This window comes from Herpailurus yagouaroundi, unplaced genomic scaffold (assembly GCF_014898765.1).
Source record: "Herpailurus yagouaroundi ecotype Mexico unplaced genomic scaffold, PumYag 28, whole genome shotgun sequence".
In the NCBI taxonomy this organism is placed as follows: domain Eukaryota; kingdom Metazoa; phylum Chordata; class Mammalia; order Carnivora; family Felidae; genus Herpailurus; species Herpailurus yagouaroundi.
In genome coordinates, this window is record NW_024412376.1 from 34221066 (window position 1) to 34230120 (window position 9055).

General features: G+C 36.2%; 1 pseudogene; it reads left to right on the forward strand.

The window, feature by feature from the left end:
* The first annotated feature begins 3187 nt into the window (after nt 1-3187).
* LOC121020881 (ragulator complex protein LAMTOR3-like) lies at nt 3188-3592 on the forward strand (annotated as a pseudogene).
* Nucleotides 3593-9055: the final 5463 nt, after the last annotated feature.

Genomic DNA, 9055 nt, shown 5'->3' on the forward strand with positions numbered 1-9055 from the left:
GAGCCTGCTTTGGATTCTGTGTCTCCCTCTCTCTCTGCTCCTCCCCTGCTCCCACTCTGTCTCTCTCAAAACAAAAACAAAAACAAAAACAAAAACAAAAACAAAAACAAAAACACATAAAAAAATATATATATATATATATAAAATGATTGAAAATAACTCTTCTGCTGGGAGAGTTAAATAGCAGATTAAAGTGAAGAGAATACTAATAAACTGGAAAATAGATCTGGATAGATCTAGATAATTTTAGATAATTAGATACACAATTAGATACACAACTTAGATAATCAGTTGGGTAAAAACATAAAGGACAGGTGAAGATACTACTGAGAAGGAATAGACATCTAGTAGAAAGGTATTTAAAAGGATATTTAAAGGTATTTAAAAGGATATTAAAAGGGACAATTGATAAAGTTTTCCAGAATTTAATTCCCATCGTCCTATCCTCTTGTTAGTCCAACAATTTTCAAAAAGGATAGATGCAGTTTTTAAAAATCCACTTATGAAGCATTTGATGAAATGATCCAACCAAAGATAGATAGATTTTAAACATGACAAAAAAAAAAAAAAAAAAAGAACAAATTAAGATCATCTACAATAGGGGCGCCTGGGTGGCGCAGTCGGTTAAGCGTCCGACTTCAGCCAGGTCACGATCCCGCGGTCCGTGAGTTCGAGCCCCGCGTCAGGCTCTGGGCTGATGGCTCGGAGCCTGGAGCCTGTTTCCGATTCTGTGTCTCCCTCTCTCTCTGCCCCTCCTCCGTTCATGCTCTGTCTCTCTCTGTTCCAAAAATAAATAAACGTTGAAAAAAAAATAAATAAATTAAAAAAAATAAAAAAAAAAAAAAAAAAAAAAAAAAAAAAAAAAAAAAAAAAAAAAAAGATCATCTACAATGGAATGACAAGTTGACTGCCAATTTTGCTAACTTCTGGACAGAAACGATTGAAGGTAGAAGAAAATACACGATTACCTTAAAGGTGCTAGAAAGTGCTGAGAGAAAAAGAGCTGTCAATTTAGAACTGTTTATCCAACAAAATTGACTTGCAAGATTTGGCAGGTAGGGTGAGAGGAGGGTGATTTTATAGCCATCAAATTCTTCATAACACAATGTCTAAAGATATACTCCATTTTTATTAGAAACATTTTTAGAAAAAACAGTATCTCCAGTCAGACCATCGGAAAGCAAGGCAGAAGAGTCAGTAAAAAAAAAAAAAAAAGGAAATATTTAATATGTTTAAGATAAATTTAGACAAAGGAACTGATTGCTAAACTCTGACTAGTTTCATCAAAGACATTATAAAGAGACTAAAGAGATAAGATATAAACAAATTGAATTATTGACAACACATAATTAACAATGGATGAACAATTTTGTAAGTAAGTACGTTTGTTCACATGCCTTGTATTTTCCTTTATTCATTCCCAGGGATTTAGGTTCTAGGAAATGAGTTATTTTATGGTTACTAATGCCACTTGCCAAATGATTTCATAAGCTTTAATCAATTTATAATACGAATTTTGTACAAAGGATGTTCCACATGCGTTGTATTATTTTAATTAGACATTTATTTTAGGTTAAACATTTTCATGAAAAGTGAATCTCAAATTGTATTAGTTTCATAAACGATTTTAAATACTTTATTTATATACTTATGTGGTCATTATTATGATCATTATCTCTTGTTTGTTGAAATGTCAGTGTATGCCCTTTGCCCTTGGTTGGGGTATTAGTGCTTTCTTCCTAATTCGCGTGAAGGACCTGCTTATACACTTAGAATATTCTTCTGAAATATCAAAATTGTCAACCCCCAAATTGAATTCTTCTTGATTAAAATTATAAGCAACTATAGATCACAATGGAATTTAATGATAAACCATGAGAAAAACACTACTCAGTGCTGGGCTGATTATTACCCTTTTCAAGTGAGTTAAAACTTATGGTGACCATAGTAGACAATGAAGGAAGAACACGGCTGGAGGACTAGTCAAATAGGATAAGAACTTGCTTGAAATTAAAACATGCATGCTCTGTTTCTTCTTACCCTAGTTGGGCCTCCTCTCCTTTTTTTTTTTTTTTTTTTTTTTCTGTTTACTGACACTCAGAAAGAATGAAAAAGCACTCCCTCAGATTCATGCATTTATTTCACTACTTGTACTGAGTAACAATCACATAACAGGCACTGTTCTAGAAACTTGGGACTCAACAGTATGATAAACAAGGGTCCTTGTCGTCATGGCACTTTTACTATAACGGGCAATTAAAAAGATTAAAAAGTAAAAGATACATGGTGTCAGACAGTGATTTTGTGCTATGGAGAAAAATCAAGCAGAGGAGGAAGATGGAGGTGAGGTGCTAAGAAGAGGTTCAACTATTCAATCAAGAAGGTTTTAAAAAAAAAATGTCTCAGCTACCAAATATTTAAGTTTTGGCATAACCACTATATCAGAATCTTTTTCTTCAGGAAAGCAGAAATCATCATGCATTTCAAGCAGAAAGAGGTGTTAGGAGAACTCCCGGAAGACCCTGAGGAGGAAAGTACAGATCAGAGGAAGATACCAATGAGGATGTTAGCTGTGTGTGGCATGCATGTGGCTGATACAAATCTCAAGAGTCTCTTTGTCAATGCAGGTGCCTGCTGCTGCCAGAGGGAAATGGCACTTCTCCTTTTCTCTGCCATCTGAAGCTCACGATTCAAACTAAATCCTGTGGGTGAGGAATTCTGGGAACTGTAGTTTCCATGCTCCAGCTTGCATCCTTGCATTGCAAGAATACAGGAAGGGGCAGGGCTGATGTTCAGTTTACAAGACTGGCATAACAGCAAAGTTTGAAATAAATTTATTATTGCAAAAACTGCATAAGTGTGTTTTTGTCCTATTAGCTTATGCAATATTTTTGTTATGGGACATTGAATTTGCTCATCCAAGGTATAAATAAACCCACCAGTTTTGAGTTAATTAGCCAGAAGTTCAGGGCATGGAGATGGTGTTAGAAGAAGAGCAGGTTGCCTCTGTCACCGGGCCTCAAAGGCAGAGGAAGTGCTTCCTGGAGCACAGAGGAGGTACAAATCCTGTGAGCACGGCTTTCAGGGGAGACTCTCTTTGAAGCTCTTCCTGAATTCACAGTGGAGAGAACACGGCAGCCCAGAAAGCCAGGTGTGGAGATTGATCCTGTAGAGAAAGGGGTTCATCATGGCGGATGGCCTAAAGCGATTCCTGTATAGAAAATTACCAGGTGTTGAAGGACTCCATGCAATTGTTATGTCAGATAGAGATGGAATTCCTGTTATTTAAGTGGCCAAAAATAAAGCTCCTGAGCATGCCTTGAGACCTGGTTTCTTATCTACCTTTGCCTTTGCAACAGACCAAAGGAGCAAACTTCTTTCAAAAAAATAAAAGTATCATCCACCAGGTGGTTCAATTCGATCATTTACAGTTGGTTGTGACTTTCATAGCCAGCAGCAATGCCAGTACAGAACTAATTGTCAACTTAGAAAAGGAACTTGCTCCGTTATTTGAAGAATTGGGACAAGTTGTGGAAGTTTCTTAATCTGGCAGTGGTTTTGATGTACACCCTGTTTTCATCATAACAGACGCAATAGCAATCCAACAATCTTCAGACGACAATAATACTTGAATTTCATGTACTCAAGAAAGGGCCCCTTTTTCTACCTTACACTAAAGAAAAGAGCCAAAAGATGTAATTTATAGACAGATTAATTGTGTGTGTGTGTGTGTGTGTGTGTGTGTGTGTGTGTATGTGTAGGGGCTTTTCTTATTTAGTGAGATCTGGGGATACCACAGAAATAGTTCAATACATCACAACTCCCATGAAGTTAGTCCAGTCACCAAATATGCATGAGATTCTATTCAGTGGGTCAGAATCAAAATGGTGCTTTGATCCACACGGGCCATTAAGTGCTGCTTAGTATAGAATATGCCCAGGACTGCAGAATGGAAGCAGACCCTTTTTATTGTGAATAATAACGAGGACGCATTTTTCTTTATATTGTTTTATTTCTTTGCATTGAATGTGAGGAAGATAAAATGGCTTAGTAAAAGTAATAAAATTGGTACAACCACTAGAAAGAAAGGAAGGAAGGAAGAAAGAAAAGGAAAACAGAAAAGAAAAGAAAGAAGAATAAACGAGAAAAAGAGCAAGCCAGAAGAGAACATTGTGGGGAGATGGGGTTAAGGCTGACAGCAAAGGACAGCTCTATTGCCATCCATGCCCTTTATGAGCTGTTTGGTAAACCAAGAAAATTTAAATCATGAAGTGCAATATGAAATTTAATTCAATCAGCTATATTTCAGATTTATTCATTGATTTCACACATTGAAACAGTCTACCATTTCAGGAGATAAACTAATGCCACTAATAATAATGCTTCAATTAATTAATTAATTCTTTCACTTGATTCAATAATATGTCATTAGTTGCCTATTAACCTAACTGTTGGGATTTTTTTTTTTTTTTTTACAAAAGTGATCTAATTATGGCCCTCCAGAAGTTCACAGTTTAAAAATGGAAAGGAAAATTGAAAAATAATTGCAATGCAGAAATGCAAATGCTCTGATAGAAATACTCAGAGAGTGCTCTAGGACTCCATGAAGGGTCATGAACAATTTGAAGAACTGATGATGTTTGAATTGAGATGTCAGGGCTGGCTAGTAATTTTCTAAGTGGAAGTATAAATTATTATTCCAATTTTACAGACCAAGACTTGAAGATTGAAAGGCTAATTTTGTGAAGCCATACAGTGGGCATAGTGTCTGTCACAGAACAGGGACTCCTAATGCGAATATTTATTGAATGGATGGAAGGGTGAAGGGTGATTTAGTGTCCAGAGCGATGGGGATGAGGGTATTACTGACTTTACTGAAGTTTTCTAAGGTTTATATTTTCAAATTTTAGAAAATGCTTAGTGCTTGCTTCAGATTCTTTTTGAAAGAATCGTGATGTACTTTTTTTTAAAAAAAAGACAAAATTCAGGGCACCTGTGTGACCTCTGACTGAGGCTCAGGTCACAATCTCGTGTTTTGTGAGTTTGAGCCCTGCCTCAGGCTCAGCACTGACAGTGCAGAGCCTATGTGGGATTTTCTCTCTCTACCCCTCCTGGACTTGCTCCGTCTCTGTCTCTGTCTCTCTCAAAAATAAATAAATAAACTTAAAAAAATGAAATAAGACAACATTCTTATTGTGATAGTAACCTACCAAACAATACCAGTAATAAAAAAAAAAGAATAAAGAAATCGAACCTGCTTAAAGGGCCTATTACATAATTACGTTAGATGGTCATAACAAGGCGAACCAAGAAGGCGAGTGAAACCATCAAGAAAATTAACAACTACATTCATACATTTTAATTACGGCTTTATGTAATTCAACAAATGCTATTAAGAATTCCCAAATACTTTCTGTTTTTCCTGTAAATTTGTAATCTAAGTTAGAGATCAAAAATATAAGAACCAACTCAGACTATTGCTTTTACAGAACAATTATTTTAGCCTAGAGACCATGGAAAGTAAATAGCAAGTTTCCAGGCACTTTTGACGAGTTATCAAGTAAATTAATTATTTTACCTATAATGGAGCAGCAAGAGCATTTTTATCCTATTACCTATATGCTTTTCTTCTACAAATAATAACTTTTTCTTTTGGGTATTAAAATGGGTAAATTAAAGTACCTAGAAATTTGATATGTTAACGAACAGTTGTGGCTAGATAGAAAAAACAGTAAGAGTAGCAAAATTGCCATGGCTTAATTTTTCTTTCTTTGTACAAAGTTAATTTGGTACATGTAATAGAACTATTTTTAAGGACTTTAAGACCATCAGCTGAAATATAGAAATAATTTTTAATGCAAAATAATTTAACATATTTAGTAATCAACTTTATCTGACATTTTGGTATGGAAAATGAGCAAAACAAGGCAGTTATAATGAGCAAATAAAAAGACCTGGCTATATTAAATTATTCAAAAGTCAGAACTGGTGATGGGTCTGAAGGTTGGAAGGATGACTTATCTAAACTGAGCCATTTATGAGAATGAAAAAGATAAGAGCAATTATTACGTTGGGATAATGGACATAAAACAAGAATTTCCCCCGGGCAAATTGTCTCTATCTCTTTCCCCATCAACACCCTTAGGCGCCTCGCCTCCTACTCCCTACAGTGTGGTAGGATTGTAAGGTAATACATTTTACTGAACACAAATCCTCTGTTCCCACCACCCATATTCTCTTCTAGACTGTCAGATGCTGCAAATTTGGAATCCTTTCTTAGTTTGCCATCTCTCCAGTCTTATCAGGAAGGGTTCTTTCATCTCCCATCTTACTCAGGACGTCTTCCCCTAACCCTACAATGTCCAAGTCATGATGGACCAGTTGGCCATATTATTCTTGCCTATGGTTTCTCCTGTCAGATGCGGTAAGCAAGTTAGCAGCAGCTACATGTACTACATAAATGTGACTCACAGAGATATGGGGCTTTGTGGTAAAGGGATCTGAGGAAATGGTAGATGGAGGAACAGAAAACAATGGTCTCTGGAGAACAGGATTTTCTATGTTTGAAGTCACAGTTGTGGGTCAGGAAAAGAGAGAGAGAAATTGAGAGGAGATCGGATTTTTGTGTAATATTAAGGAAGGAAAGGTATCCACATAGGTTATTTTTAAAGATACCAGAAAAACAATAAAAAAGAGAGTGAAGAACAGATACGGCTTTGTGGTTATGCAAATGAAACATGATATAATCTGATATCTGGACTTCCTTCTGGTCTTGGTAAATCACAGTGCAGTAGATTAATTGTTAACATATTATTAGTGTTAGTATTTTACTTATTTTATTTGATTGTAATTTTTATCTTCTGTTGCTTCAATAAAAAGACTACTGTAATTTGGGCTGCTGCTGGCTATTAACTCTTCTCAGATATGCATTAATTTCCAGTAAATTATCTGTGTTTTACACTGAGCTTCTCAGTTACTTCTCAAAAATTTTAAATTATTCTTGTGAACATTTATGTATAACTATTTCATGGTGAGTAACTCGACTTAGGGCACACACACCAATTTGGCAATGAGACTATTAGCAAAGTATAAGCTTTCCAGCACCCAGTGTTTTTCACTTTCCTTTGGAGGTGGGGTGAGAGTAAGGCTGAATCATCTCCATAGCCCCTCCCGGGTTACAAGCTTTTTATCACCTGAGTATTGTGAGGACATTTAAAGGGTTGGGATAAAAATCAGAAAAAGTATATTTTTTTTCATTTCTTTTATATGTGTTGGAAATAGGCATGCAGAAATTTAAAGAAGAAATCTTCTTTTCAGTAGAAAATAAACATTGTAAGTTTAAATACCTATAATTTAACCTTTGTTAAAATTAGGTTGACAAGAAAAGATAAAGCTTCAAAAACAAACACCTTTAACAGAAGTTAAACAGTTAGCGATGCTAGTCCTTCAACACGTGAAGCAAAGGGTTGGGTAAACAATGCTTTTTTTTTCTTTTTTAAGCTAGAAAATATGTGTCTACCTGTGTTCATATAACAAGTATAATTTATACCTCTTGTGTATCTTATGTCCAAAAGCTGTTTCATTTTCATTGTATTCCCTAAAAGAAGCAAAGAATGGTCTTATTGTATGAAGGATATGTTTCAATATACACAACTGAGATACAATTTTGAGAACATTAAATTTTTTGTAGAAAACTTGACTTGCTCGCTTAGTTATAAAACCATGTTTGTCATCAGGAGGAAATTTTACTCACCATCTCTATGACAATTAATATACTGATTATTAACCCGTCGATCTCCTTTTAATTAACTCAACCAACCTAGAAAGACATTGCGGTGTCCTTTAAAAACGGGAAATACTGGGCGCCTGGGTGGCGCAGTCGGTTAAGCGTCCGACTTCAACCAGGTCGCGATCTCGCGGTCCGTGAGTTCGAACCCCGCGTCGGGCTCTGGGCTGATGGCTCAGAGCCTGGAGCCTGTTTCCGATTCTGTGTCTCCCTCTCTCTCTGCCCCTCCCCCGTTCATGCTCTGTCTCTCTCTGTCCCAAAAATAAATAAAACGTTGAAAAAAAAATTATAAAAAAAAATTAAAAAAAAATGGGAAATACTTCGTAATTCTCCTTGCTAATAGGGAGTTTCATAAAAAAATAAATGCGACTCTCTTAGATGAATATTATAATAGAGTACGGGATTTCAAGTTCCCATGACAGTTTGGAAGCATGGCTTGGGGGCACACTTAAGGTTGATGGAGTAAAATTTGCTGTACAATTCGATTTTTTTTAGGTGTAGGTAATGCTTCTTCCACCAGATTTTCTTTGAACAGTGCAGGATAACACTTTGTACACTTTCTCTAATGCTTCTATTGCAAAGAGAAAAGCTCACTTCAGGTAACAGCCATTACTATGGACATTAAATAACTCAAGAAGTGTGTTTTAAACTTTCTGTAACATTGCAAGACTGCAGGAACTATTACCTGGAATTAGTAAAACATTAACATTGGACTCTTAATTTAGTCTGAATTTTATTTTCTTTCAGCATAAACTTTATTTTCAGAACTTGCTTAATTTAGCCTTGATTTTATTCCCTAACTACGTGGAATGAAACTTTCTCAGTGAATGTAACGTCTTGTAAGCTGGATTCTCTCAAGAATTATTTAAATTTCCTGGTAAATTGAATAGTTACACAAAGCACTAAAGTTCGTCTTCTACTTACGTCTTAACTTCTGTAAGAAAAGAAAGTGGTTTTTGTTATTTTTGGGAAAGACAATAGCTCAGCTTTTCCAGTGTTTTCTTCTTCATTTCAGCACCCCCCCTTTCTGCTCTTATTGTCAGAAATTCATGGTGAGGGGCGCCTGGGTGGCTTGGTTGGTTAGGCGTCCGACTTCGGCTCAGGTCATGATCTCACGGTCCGTGAGTTCGAGCCCCGCGTCGGGCTCTGTGTGCTGACAGCTCAGAGCCTGGAGCCTGGTTCTGATTCTGTGTCTCCCTCTCTCTCTGCCCCTCCCCCGTTCATGCTCTGTCTCTCTCTGTCTCAAAAATAAAATAAACGTTAAAAAAA